Source organism: Falco biarmicus, chromosome 9 (genome assembly GCF_023638135.1).
Source record: "Falco biarmicus isolate bFalBia1 chromosome 9, bFalBia1.pri, whole genome shotgun sequence".
NCBI classification, from domain to species: Eukaryota; Metazoa; Chordata; class Aves; order Falconiformes; family Falconidae; genus Falco; species Falco biarmicus.
In genome coordinates, this window is record NC_079296.1 from 15,584,439 (window position 1) to 15,599,348 (window position 14,910).

The following is a 14,910-nucleotide window of genomic DNA, read 5'->3' on the forward strand; positions in this document are numbered from 1 at the left end:
TACACTTATAAAACTACACACACAATATACATACGCACACATCTAATGTACAGGTATAACATATTCAATAAGATGCCGCCCAACAAATGAAAGAAAAGATTCTGAATATGACTGAAAATAGGGTAATAGTACAATCTAAGACTTGCTCTTTGCACGCATTTCTTAGAAATGTTCTGTGGATGACTGAGGGCTGCTCATACATCTACAATGCTGAATGCAGGAATGTCTGGGCATCTGGTAGCCCAGATGAAGCTCCTGTATGTCCACAAATCTTAGCTATGCACACTGTACAGGCTCTGGTGAAATTACACAGCACATGCACAAAGGGTCCAGGAATTTGGGAAAAAGTTTAAGGTGTAGGCAAAGAAGCAACTCATGCATATTTAAACACACACTTCCCAAGAGCATCCAGCTGATTTTCTGTACAGGAAAGAATCATGCAGACAGTCATGGATACAAAACTGGAAGATTCCTGTACTGTATCACTGAAGTGCTGCTTCAAAGATGCTTTGGAAAGAAATATAGTAGCTGTAAGATTCAAGGCACTGACATGTGTCTTCATTTGCATTCAATCAAAAAAAAAAAATACCTCTTTGGCTAAAAAGTGAACCAGTACACCATCCATTTGAAACACACACACATATATATATATGTATATATATATGTAAATAGTTTCAAAAAAGAAAAAGAAAAACCAGAGTTACTAAGTTAAATTAGACTCAAACACAACACTAGGACATTTCTGATGTAAAGCATCTGAAGAAACTCTATCACAACTAAAACCTACCATACATTTCTTAACTGTGGAAAGAGTCAGCTAAGAAAACTTCGACACACTCCCCATATTGAATGTTCTGTACAAAGTCGTTCTCATTTCCCTCTCTTCCTTTGGCTGTCAAAATGAAGAATTGTAAAGTTTTTACCCAAAGATTGGCAGAGTCTGTCAAAGATTTAGCAATGTAATTGATGGGGAATCTAGTGTGTTTAAACTGCACTGACTAAAATCAGCCTCTACAACATAATGTGCCAGAATCTTATGCCATTACAAAACATGTCCAACAAAAGCAGTCCAAGTTCCAGCAGCTTGTAATGGCAGCTTACTTGGATATGACCAAAAGCAGCTTTGTCCAAAAGAGAACAGAACATGGATTTACGCTGTTAACTAATAAAAATGGGTGCATTGCCAGTAATATGTAACCGACATGGAAATGGAAACTGTAAACAATGGATGCATACGGGACAGTGGCATCGCTGTGACAAAAGGAAGTTGACAATGTAATGTTCCTGAGGTGGAGAAAAACCAAGCAGCTAGAATTAATAACAGCGTAACTACCTACAAAGCTTTCCAGCTAGAACGGACATCAGATCATTAGTATTTTTTACTTAGACATCTTTGACGGCGAGCAGAAGCCTGGAAGCTGCGAGCATAACAACCAGCAGCAGAAAGATCAGGCTCAACCTGCAAGGTGAATTTCAATACATAGTTCTCCCCCAATGGGAGTTCAGTCAGGTACCACAAAACACATCAGAAATATTTAACAAAGCTTAACTCTCTGCAAAGGCATCTGCATGCTGCTTTCTTGCACCATATTGACAGTTTGAGTTACTCAAAGCGGGATTACCAACTCTATTGACAAGTCCACCTCGACATTCCTCAGTGTTCAGCAGCTCAAACTAACAAGATGCGGCAGTTTCCTAACAAACATGAATTAATGTCATCACCAGTCAATAGCAAAGTTTCAAAATAAAGGCTATATTCACAAACACAAGAGGCCAATGACAGGGGCAGTATATCAAATGTGGTATCAAGAAATAATTGTGATTTAACAGTCTAAAAATTTTTAGGTGAAATTTCCTGCAAGGCACATTTTCTGTGATATATGCAGGTTTAACATGAATGCTCAGCTTTTACATGCTAAGCTATGTGTTATATTTTTGCTTTATAGGTTTTCTTTAAGATGTCTTTAGGCAGACAAATGGTTTACGACTCCAAGCTCCCCAGAAGGCAGCCGAGAGTATCTATTGGTAGGCAAGCTTTCACAGATTAAAGAAAGGAAAGGTACTTCCCCAAGAAACAAAAATAGTAATGGTCAACTGATTTTTCTTTTATTATTCTTTTATTATTTTTTGGCTGGCATACTTGCAGTTGAAATCAAATTCCTCCCTCCCTCTACCAACGCATCATCTAGAACCAAAGCTGTGTAATGTCAATGCAAGTTTGGAGTATCAACGATATCATGATCTGTAACGGTGTACAGGACATAAAGCTAGGCAAAGCCTTTTATTGCATTTCTTGACAAACTGTTCAGATGCATAATCTCAAAATGGAAAAAAACCAAACACAAAATAAAACCCAAATCAAAAAGCATTTGTGTGCTTAAAAAGTTACTGGAGTTTAATAAACACAAAGGGAAACGAGCAGCAAAGAAATCTGAAGTATTGGTCTCAAATACATAAAAGCATACGCTTACTAAGATTAGTACTACAATGTGTAAGTAAATGTTATCAGTAAAAATCAGTAATATTTTTTTCCAATATCTGCCATACCTTAAAGGAGGGTTTTATAAGAAAAAAACCTCTGCATTGCAATCCACGCTTCATAGTTTTTGTATTTAAAAAGAAAAGAAAAGACAGCTTTATAGAAATGCACTTCCCTCTACTCCATTCTGTGTAACTTGTGTGGGTAGCAAACCATACAAATCAACTAAAAATACAGAATTCGTAAGTGGGAAAAAAAATGCATGCCCTAACTCTAACAGTAAGGTGGCGATGTTTTCCTTCTCACAGTTTTTTTACTGGACTATTTCTTCATTGTAATAACAATTCTTCATTTCTTCACAAATTTATATATCGTACCTAAGAAATACAGGGAAAGGGAGGAAGTGTTTGGGATTATAAAGAGTATAGACGGTGAATCATTATTTCAGTTTTTTAAGGAAATGGATGAAAAGGCAACAAGATTCACCCGAATCATGTACTCCTTAAGAAGAACCTGTACTGATTGCTAACTGAGTAGTATTGCCAAACCCAGATGCTTGAACATCACGTGTTAATTCCCTTAAAAACAGGATGATTTAAGAAAAAAAACGATGTAAAAAGAAGGAACATTTTCCTGACATTTCTGAGCATGAATCTCTCAAATAAAAGTCTTTTTAAATAGCCAGTGTAAAAATATAGTTTCAAAAATCAAAATGGTAAAAAATAACATGCCTGCAGCAGCTAGAGATTAAGGTGAAAAAACGTCCAGTTTGCTAAAGAAAACAAGATCACTATCACACTGGAAACTTCAGAAAGCTGCTCCAGGGTTTCTCTCCTCTGCAAAACTGGGATACCGTTAAAGCTGGTAAAGACTGGCTGCCCTCACAGAAGCAAATGATGGCCCTAATCCTGCAGATAGCTTGCAAGTGCTTCCAGGACTAGGGCAGATGAATTGAAATAATTTCCTTTTTATGGCTTGCAATAGCAGGATCATCTGTATTCTGCACAGAAGACAATTCATTGCAGGCAGGCAAACAAATCAGATACTCTTGGGGTTTGCAAGCTGAGCTTATTATTTGTCATTAACAACTTCAGTAACTACGCTGCAAATGACCACCTGTTTAAACTACTCGGGTATCTGTGTTCCAGTCAGACTACTGGAAAATCTAGGCCTGTGGAGTTTTAGGGAAGTCAGTCCATAGCTCAATAATTGAGTTTGATCTTATTACGAAGAGAGGAAACCTTAGGAAAAAAACATAAAACACGTGCAGATTGAGGAGTAACCATGCACACAAACTGCTACCACACACGCAATTGGAGAGAACAGCCATACCATACATCCTGCTCTCTGGGAAAACTTAAGTGGTTTGATTCCTGATTTTCCTTCAACCTCCAATCCCTGGCTGCTCTCCTCCACGCCCAGAGTATCTGCCTTAATTCAGAGCCGCTCCTTGATGTGTTCTGGCTTTCTGGCCTAAATTTAAATGACACCATTTTGCTCCACATTTCCTTGTCGCAACACATTATGGATTTACCATTCCCACTACTGCTCCTGAAAAGACGCTGTCAGATTTCATGCAGAAGAAATCTGCACACAAGTTATTTAGACCACGTGACATCTCTACCCAGAGAGAATACTTCTGGAAAGGGAATCTAGGAAGGCTTCTAGGAAGTGATTCAAAAGGTTTTAAACACACACTTGTTAAATAACTATTTCTGAAACTTCAACAAAAGCCACTGGATATAGAAATTAACTTACTAACTTGCATTACAGACCATGTTTGCCATCTCATCAACGCACGCATTCCTCCAAAGTGGGAAGCAGGGGGATTACCTGCTCACTGATAGGCGCCGATGGAAAAAAATTCGGGGTTTTGTTTGGGTTTGGCAGGTGGCGGACTGTTTTGGGTCAGTGTAGCTTGTTGATTATATTTTGTATGTTATCTCAAAAATACTGCAGAGATTTCAAAGTCTTACTCTGCTAGTCCGCTTGACAGTGTTGACAGTCTGCAATATTTTGGTTGTTAAATGAACTACATTACATTTACTATGCAGCTCAGGGAAGGGAAATGGGAAACCAAACTAACTTACAAAAAGAGGGGCACGGGGAGGTTTTGGCAGAAACAGTAGCCTGATAGGCTGTTAATAGGAAATGCACCCTTAAACAAGTAGTCAAGAATTCCAAATAAGATGTGAAGAACTTCTTGCTGTATTAACAACTTTCATTTTCTTAAGACAATGCTGTGGTATCCCCAGATAAGTTCTTGGATATAGAACAGAAGCGTTAAGCCTTTGCTCTTGCCATTACTAGCCAGCTTACTTAGACAAAAGCTTAATGGCAAACTACTTTCCACTGCTGGAAAATACCCATACTTTACCGAAAGGGTTAGCGATTTTATAGCATGCATTAGTTGCCAACTCTCTGTCAATTTACTTTCCAACTAATTTAACACACCTTGACTCTGAAGTGGTGGGGTTTTTTTTATTTTCTCCCCTGCTGGTATCACAGTGTCAGAGATCAAAGGCTTGTCCCCATCTTCCAGCTTGTGCTACATTCAACTAAATTACCAGATTGGTTACAGAAAATTTGCAGCACTCATCCAAGCACGGTCACAAGCAACCCAACAAAGCCCTGAACTCATCAGTCAGGGGTACTGACAAGCTGGGGCTGGAAAGGCAAGCTAATAAACTATGAAAATGTGTCTCCTGCACCAAGCAGGCACTTACACATGTGTGGGCTGGAAAGAAAAACCCCAAATCCTATGGGGGTAGGAGGATGGGGGTGGGGTGAGAATAAAGGAGAAAGAAAGAAGATATACGGGGTTTCTTTTAGCTTGGTTTAATAAAGCTAGTAAAGACGTTTGTAAAGCTTTGGCAGGTCTACATGGTTTTTAACCTGTTCTTGTCCACAGGCATGAGGAAGGACTTGCAAAACATTCAAAAGAAAATAATGAGCAAATGTCTAGTAAAGACCAGGTCAAGCATTTCTATCTCACCTCTCTACTCCTTTCAGCACAAGCTAATCCTCCTCCTTTGGCACTGAAACAGAGAAATACAAACAGAAATCCCTTCTGCCTTGGCTGCCTGCCTGAACTATGGTGACTGTAAACTTCCATTGCAAACGCTGTTGTAGTGAAAATTAATTCGGTGAGGACAATTCATTGCTACAGTAAGTGACTCCTTCATAACAAAACATACCTGACAGTTCAGCTTTATGACCTACATCAGAGGAAAAGACGTATGTATATACAACACATGGCAAGTATGCACTGGAAATGGGGAATAGTTGGCTTCTGACTTGAAGTTTGCAAGAATACATCAAAGTTACAGACCTGTGATGAGGTCCCATTCAAAAGCAAACAGTTTTCTACTTCCCTTTTCCAAAGGTATACAAAAGAGAGCATCTTTTAAATCAAGCACTGTAAACCACTGATAAGTCTCCCTTAACGCTGTTAACAGTGTATAAGGGTTTGCTACTACAGGATAAATATCCTTAACTATTTAATTTACTGCTCTCAAGTCTTGCACCAGCCTATATTCACCCGAGGGTTTTCTGACTGGTAAAATAGAAGTATTATACTCAGATTCACATTCTTCCAAAATTTTATACTCCAAAAATTTACCAATCAATTTCTTCAATTCCTGTCTCACTTCTGATTTGATTGGATATTGTTTAATTCTCACTGTTCCTGCGCCTTCCTTCAAATCTATTTTAACAGGTTCTGCTAGTTTTGATTTACCAGGAATATCCGTTTCCCATACAGTAGGGATCACTGCCAAATCCACCTCCGGTGGAATTTCTTGTTCCTTTACTTTTTCTTGTATCATCAGGATTTCTCCCGTTTTTGACTCAGGTATTTTCAAGAAAAGTTCTCCTTCGTCAAAAACAATTTGTGCATTTCATTTGGATAACAGATCTCTTCCTAAGAAGGGTATCGGACACTCTGGTACATACAAAAATTCATGTGTAATTATCTTATTTCCAAATTTCAAATCCGGGGGTTGCAGGAATGGCCTGGTTTTGTTCCAATTTTTCCTTTACAGGTATTTAATAAAAAAAATGTCGCTCCTGTATCCACTCCCAATCTCACAGGTTGAACAACATTTTTTTTCCACTTTCTTATTATCAGAAGTTATAGCCATTACCAGATTATCTCTAATAGTTAGCTTACATTCATCCTGCCAATCCTTTCTTTGTCTTAAGTTAAAAGAACAAATCCACATTTGGCATTTTATTCCATTTCCCTTCTCTTTTACAATACAGCATTAACTGCAGAACAGTGTTATAATTCAGCGTCCCATTCATGGGCCACTTTTCCTCATCATCCAATATATACAAAGGCCACCAATTATTACAATACTCAATCATCTGGCTCTTTTGCAGATCATCATGTAAATTTCCCCAATGTGCCAATAAACATCCCAACAAAGAATTTTTCGGGATTTTGTCATTTACAGCAAGATTACCCATGCTTTTACTTTTAAACAACCGAGTTAACTTAGATGCCCTGGTATAATCACTCACAGTACAATACACAATTATTCAGCTCTGTCACTCTGATCCGCGGATCCACTCTCCACACTCGCTTTTGTGCTCAATTGCACGTCTCACCCTTACAGCCACACTCCCACTTTCCCACAGTTACTTTAAACAAAGACATAAAACACAAGATTATACACTTCTTAATTTTCTTCTCAATACACAAACACAAGAAAAAATTCCGTATCAAAAAAAAAAACAAACCAAAACCCTTCTAACTTCTTGTTAGAGGCACTACCTTAGAGAACACTACAGCATATTCTTGTTCTCTTGTTTCCACTTTTGTCCAACCCTGCAATAGCTTTCGCTTTTGTCTTACGGGCAGACGCCTAGGCTTCCAGTTCCACAAGGATCCTTTTAGTCCAACCCTGCAATAGCTTTCACTTATGTCTTACGGGCAGACTCCCAGTCCTACCCTGCGCAGCTTTCACTGCGTCTGACAGGCAGACTTACTCAGTGGGACTCCAACCCACTGGTGGGACTCCATCCCACTCCTTACCATACACTTACTATAGTGGGACTCCTACCCACTTCCTCTAGTGCACTTACTTACTTACTTTAGTGGGACTCCAACCCACTTACTACAATTAGAAAAAGAAGTGTCTTACCAAAAATCCAGGGAACGTCGCGAAGAGCCTTATGAATCGGGGATCGATGGGTATCCCCGAGAAATCCTCGGTGCTGGCTGGAACCGATCAGGTCCCCGACTCCGCCGGTCTCCTTCAGCGAGGTCCCATCTGGGTCGCCAAAACTGTTACCGAAATCTCGGAATGAAGAACTTATCGACACCAATGTGATGTAGATAAGCAGACACATCTTTATTGACGGCCGGGTGCGTGAGCGAGTCCTCTCACGATCAACGCACACCAAGACTCAAAATTAGACACCATATATAGAACTTATTCATACATATTCATTAAGTATTCATGCATAACCATGATATTCCCCATCAATCATTAACATATTCTCCTCCTATATCCGATTCTGCGCAGTAGAGCTTAGAAAGGTCCAGAAATGGGTCTGGGGTACGATTTGGGTAGGTGGTATGTATATGAGTCGGTGGTCGCGATCTCCCCCTGCCGGAATTACCTTTTAGTAAAGTTCACGATTTCTTGGCAGGTAACTACAAGCTGTTCCAGTCGACTCTCCCCAGTTTCCATTCATCTCATATTCTGACATTTCAATACACTTCTACATACAGAAGACTGGTCAAATACAAAGGAACCTTTCAAACCCTAAAGTTATTAGCTAAGTTTTAACAATGGTTCTGGCCCATTCTTCTAGCCGTGGTACGGGATGCACAGAGGATCTCATAGCAGCTTTTACTGTGCAACTCTAAGTTTCATTAAAATATTATTTCTTATCCTTCTATATTTCTGTTCTATAAAATAATTTTATAAAATCAAATAATCAATCGAATAAAGGAAATCAATCTTAACTTATTAGCAAATCTATAACATTGGTACCCCCCTTTTCTTGGGAGTTTGGAAAATCAGCTTGCCACTGTTGTCCTGGATAATTTCCTCTACTAATGTTCCCTAGTTTTATTTTATTTGCTGTATTGGGATTATTGCGTAAACACATTTCACATTGCTGAGTCACCTGTTTTATTACAGTATACAAGTTTTGCCCTATCAATTTCTGATTTAGACTTTTATATAAAGTATCAGCTCCCCAATGAGTCTCATTATGTTCTGTTAGGGCTGTGGTCCATATTAAATTGGATGGTACCACTATACGACCATCCCTTAAATAAGTCCACTTACTTATTTTTATTTTATCATTCATGTCCTGAATTACCTTTAAGTTTTCTTTAGAATAGTTTGGCTCCTGATCTGTACTTACAGTTTGGATTTTATCGTCTGGTATTAAGGATAATTCCTCCTTTCCTACCTCCTCTGTTACTCGTCTGGCCTCATGGTCGGCCAGGCGGTTTCCAATTTCCAGATCAGTCCCTCAATGGGCCATCTTATGTTCTTTCTTCCTGGATGACCCTCTTATAACAGAGGGGGCCATTCCTCACATCAAGGTCTGGCATGGCATATGTTCCCACTGCTCAGCACCTACTGGGCTGCAGCCAACAGCAGAGCTCAAGATTCTTCTCGGTGGCAAACACAGAGGCCAACCCAGTCTTGCCCTTGACTATGGTAGGAGGCACCTGACCAACCTTATTCCTTGTACTTCGTTGTCAATGCGGAGTTTCATCTGCACATCCCATAACAAGTCACCGTCATGGTAAGACACACAGATTTACATTAGTGGAACTACTAGAGAGTGTATTTTATTTCAGTTTTTCTGCCAATATCCCCCACAGCCTTGCTGACCAAGGGATATTGTTTTAGCTGAACTGGGCAAGCCTCCCCCTTATCATTTTTACTGTAACAGGTAAAGCATTTTTCACCTTTCCTGGAATTTATTTTAAGATACACCTGGTTAAAAATTTCTTTTACTTCAGGGAGGTCCTCTTTTCCTTTTTTCTGTTGAATTAAAGATAAGCTCAATATTTCAATTACTTGATCATTTTTAACTTTTAGTTTCATTTCTCCTTCTTTAAACGTCTAGATGTTCTAATAAATCTCATCCCAACAAAGATTTTGGTGAATTTGGCATTCTTATTTGTTTTCTTAGTTTGTACTTTAAAGGTTTCAGGATGTTTTCCTGTGGCCAGCAGCTCCCACAACTGTAACAAATTATTTAATTTTTTTTACTGCAGTTTAACAAATAAGTTAGTTTTGTATTCACTAAAATTCCACCTCATTTTTCCTAGTCCCTAGTTCACCAGAACCCCTTGATGGTTCTTTAGCTTAGGGCCATCTCGCTTCCAGTGTCCACTTTCCCCACAACATGCACAGTGATCCGATCCCATAGGAGAGGGATTCACTCTTTCACTTCTGCCCGACATTCCTCCCGTCCCTGCCTCATCTCCTCTACCGGTTTAGCACGACCCAGCTCTTCTTCTCTTACCTTCTGTACACCTTCCCTGTTCCTTCTATCAGCTTTTCTATATCACGCTTACCTAGTAACTCGAACCTTTCTCTAGTCCTATTAGATCATCCTGACAAATCTTCCATAACCAACTTTCAAACATCTACATTTCCCATCAAAGGTTCACCTTTACTCTCCTCAGACCCATTGCCTGCCCTAAAGGGGCCGTTACCGGTCCTGTTGTACTGCAAATGCTGCAGCAATTGGGCTGACATTGTCAGGTCCTTCTGCTCAATTGTCAGCAACAGCAACCCCCTCCTCCTCACCATCGGAAGGATTCGGGGCAGGAGATGCTCTTCCTGCTCTGCAGGTTACACAAGCCTGCCTCTGCAACAGCACTTCTGTTTTAACTCTTTCTTACCCTGAATGCAAATCTGCTCCTTGTTGCTTTAAGTCTGCGTTCTTACATATCATGCCTTTGCAGGCAAACAGAAAACATCCTGCCGTGCATCCCAGCATGACTCAGTCGCACCTTCGAGGGGGTACGGGGGTTTGTACAAACTCACCCCAATACTTTAACACTTTCACAAGGTCTTTGATTCTCCACCCCCACCCCCCACCCCCGCCTCAGGTTTTTACATACATTGGTACAAGTTTTTATCTTACAACGCGTTTCATTCTGGTTGCTCCACAGAAGGAACTACAACCTGAGCTTTTTAACACAAAAATTTCAACAAGAACATCCTTCTAGTTTAGGTCTCAGTTTGGTTTTTTTTCCTATCCTTTTCTAGAGCCATAATCAAAGATCAGGTGATGTTAATCCCGCACTCTTTCTGCCACACAAACATATCTGCACACATTATTTCATCCCACTTTTGTTCTCTACGAAGAAACAACATAAGCTGTAAAATCGTGTTGTAATACAAGACCTCCTTCAGGTGGCCATCTTTCACCATCACCTAATGTATACAAAGGCCACCAATTCTGACAATATTTTAAAAATGTCTTTTTTGTTCAAATTTCCTCCGGGAATTCCGCCAAATTCTTTCCAATGCTTCAAAATACATCCCAGGGGTATTTTGGTATTTATTTCTTGGCTCGGTTTGCCCCCCATCTTCCTAATAAGTCTGATATATTTGCCTACAATGTATTAGTTATTTAGCCTTATTTCTTGGTCTCTTTTTTTTTTTTTTTTTTTTTTTTTGAAAGGAGATAATATATTTTAGCAGCACCTACAACACTAAGGGCAGAGGTTAACCCGTGTTTTTTCCAAATGATGTTAGCTCTAATGTTTTGTCCACAGTCTCCCTCTCTAATTTCTAATTATGCATTCCAACACTTCATAAATTGATTTTTCAATCGCTCCGTCCCTCTCTGGCCGGCCCCTCGCGGGGAACACGGACACGCAGATCGGGACTCCCGACTCACTGCGCAGTGACACTCACACACTTCACACTCTCCGGGCAGCCCTCAGTCACACAAGTAGTATGTTATACGGTACCGTGCACTTATGTACAACTTTTAGGAACACTGACAGTTCACAAAGTATGCATTTCAATGAACAATTGCCAAAAAACCAAACAACAGATTCTAATTTTTCCTGGTCTTAAGCAGAGTGTTAAGTTTTCCGCTATTTGCCTAGAATTACCAGAATATTAGTATTTTTCAACATACATTTCATTGAACATGTAACAAGACAACACATAGAACCAACGACACAGAGCGCTATTTCAGTTGTTACATTCTAGGAATTCCCCAATTCTTAAGACAACCTAAAGGAAGTTTTTAGCTTCCCAGATCTTTATCAAGTATTTAAGATTTTGTTCCTCTCATGTTTTCCTTTTTTTTTTTTTTTTTTTTTCCGACCTTTTGCTATGAGGTTCCTCTTAACTTGTTACTGTGAGATTCCGCCTTACTTCGCGCCCCCCCCCCCCCCCCCGCTTTCCGTCACGAGGCCTCCGGGCTTTTAGGATCTGGCAGTAACCTCGGGTTTGCTCGATCTGCCCTCAAGATCGCTAGCGGCCACCCCTTGGTCAGCAAACCCCCTCCCAAGGTACCTTTCCTCCTGGGGACTACGCTGAACAGCTGAGAAGAGGAGGCTCCTCCGAGGAAATCTGCCGGGGCGCGCCTAGGAGCGTCCGCTCCGCAGCTGGTCCCTCAGCCGAGCAGAAATCCTCCTGCCTGGCTCGCCAAAATGACGTGCGGAATTAGACTCTATCACTCGAAAGTTATAAAGCAGGTATGTTTCTTGCGCGCAGATGCACGGGGATCGCTCCTCCACAAGCGTGCGTGCCCGAAGTGACGAACCATCTCACATTTATACAATAAAACAAATGAATATTCAATTAACGCCTATGCATACTCGTTACCTAAAATTGCTTACTCTCGCTTCGTATGTTAATTAGCTTACCAGTCCTTTGCCTGGAATGTGGTGGTCTTGCAGGTTTGTAGGTGATTCGTGTCCTTGTGACCATCCGATCTTCTCCAGCAAGGAGACTTAGCACTCCCTCCCTCTAGACAGCATTTGAATGTCTCTCATCCTTTTCTCATTCTTTTTTAAATAGCCCCTTTGTTAGAGGAAGAAGGGCAGGCGTCTCCTCAAAGCTGTGTGCCTATGTGACCAGACACCGCACCCATGACCGGTCACCATACCCACATTCCTTGAGCAGACATATACAATCACAATCGATGTCCATTGTCCCCATTTCACGCTATTTCTCCATATCATGTCAAACCCAAATGGACTGCACCAAAAAAATCCCAGCTGGCAAACCACCAAATACAATTTTTTACCATTTTCCAATGGTTTTCGTGCCGCATACCTTCAAGCTATTCGACTGCACTACCTATCAGACAGAATGGCTAGATAGATGGGAGGTGATTAGCGTCAGAGAAACTCCTGCATAGGGGCTGAGCTACCCAGGGCATTAACAAGTGAGGATTTAAAGAAAAAAAAAGAAAGAAAATGAAAAAGAGCTGCACAAAAATAGAGTGAATCACATAGGGTGATCGATACTTCATTACAAAGGGTTTATCCTGCTTTTCTGGCAGGGCTGCAGTGACAAGTACCAATGATGAGAAACAACTTGAGAGACAAATTTCAGCTGTTACTGGGGTTACAAAGACAACAGCTTCCACAGGGTGAAAGCTGTCAGGTTACAGCAACCAAGCAAGAGATAAATGAAGGTATTTAAAGTAGATAGTGAGGTAATCTTTGCCCCCTCCCCCCCTTCATTGTTCTTTCTTACTATTCCCCCCTCATTCTACTAGCGTAACTAACCATCCTACCCCTTATCTTTGTGAGCTAGTTGCCACACAGCAGGCAGACCTACCAGTTGTACTGAAATTGAAATGGTGACCAGACAGATGTTTTCAGTTAAGTTTATATGACTTCTTGTTTCAGTCCTCTTTCCAATAAACTGCAATTGCGTGAATCTTGCTTGTGTAAATCTGAGGTATCCAGCACCAGGTCATACATAATGACTGTCATGTTTTCTGGGCTAAATTCTCCAACGCGCTCAGCTCCTGTTTAGAGTTGTTAGGTGAACCAGGTCATATTTAAAGGGTTTGGCAGACAGCAAAATAATCAGTCTCACAGCTATTTCCCAACAAATGTACTTTCCAAAATGACATGCCTTCTCCCTTCTCATTGTAAAAACAGAGCCGAAAACCATGCTACCATTCCTCATCTAGAGCGGGGGTTGTACAAACAGCAAATGCCAAATCCCTCAAAACACTGGAGAGTCACACGTATCATCACTAGAAGGACACTGCAAAAAAAAGTTTTCAGTTGGATTATTCACCCATTCAGCCCCATTTAAAAAACACCAAACAAGCCTGTCTTCCCGACACTTATTGAGCACACAACTTAAAATTAAGTATGGGTCCATTGCACAGCTAACTGCACTTTAATTACTGCTGTGTCTTCCTAAATCTGCTTGTCCTGATACTGGGTCTACAGAAACGGGACAAGTACTAGTTGTATTAAACAACAGCAAAGAGTTAGAATTAATCTTACAAGCACGAACAAAATATACTTGGTACTAATGGTGAGAGCAGCCTGCCCACACACAGCCTGTCAACCCAGGCTACAAAATCCACCTGAAATTCAACTCTTTGTAAAGCGGGAGATTATCTGAACTGGGGTTGATGCGGTCTGACCAGTTTTAATTGTCTTCTTTTCTTTTTTTTTCCTTCTACCAACTCCCTTGATATTCCTTATTCTTTTAAATCCACGCACGCAATCCTTCTACAGCTTCCAAGTCAGGCATTTCCAAGACTCCTCCCCAAGCCGTTTACAATGTGCCAGAGCTGACTCGGTGCATTTCAGTACTGAACACTGATACAATGAGAAAGGTTATTTTACCCACGGCTCCTTGACCATGTGAGGGAGCTTTCTTTTACTGGGAATGGTCTGCTGTCACCTTGGCTGCAATCCTCTGTTAATGTGACTTGGAAGACGGTGCTAAGCTAAAGCCCCCACTTCTTTCGCTTTTCTTCAGAGAATCAAGCTCCGCATCTTGATAAAATGACACAGAGTATCTTCCTCAAGAACAGAACCGATTTTCCAGCCTTTGATTGCTGAAAGCACGCTTGATAAATTGAATGGGTTAGCATAAAAAAAAAAAAAAAAAAAAAAAAAAGGTGTGTGACAGAGAACAAGACGTGTTAACAATGAAGCTCTTATGTGAGGAGGATTCAGGTCATCAATTTTCCTTCAGTATGAATCAAGTACTGTTAACATGGAAGCGGCTCCACGATAAGGCACACAGACGTGCTTCAGAAATTTAATGCTTTGCCCCTCATCGCAGAATTTACAGCATTTAATCGACCAAATGGAAAGGCAGAGGCTCTTGTCAACTGGAAAGCGGGAGGCATGACAGGAGAGTAGGCTGGGATAACGAACGCACAATGAAGTCATAGGGATGCTTGCAAAGTCACTCCAGCGTCTGGATGATACTGAGGTT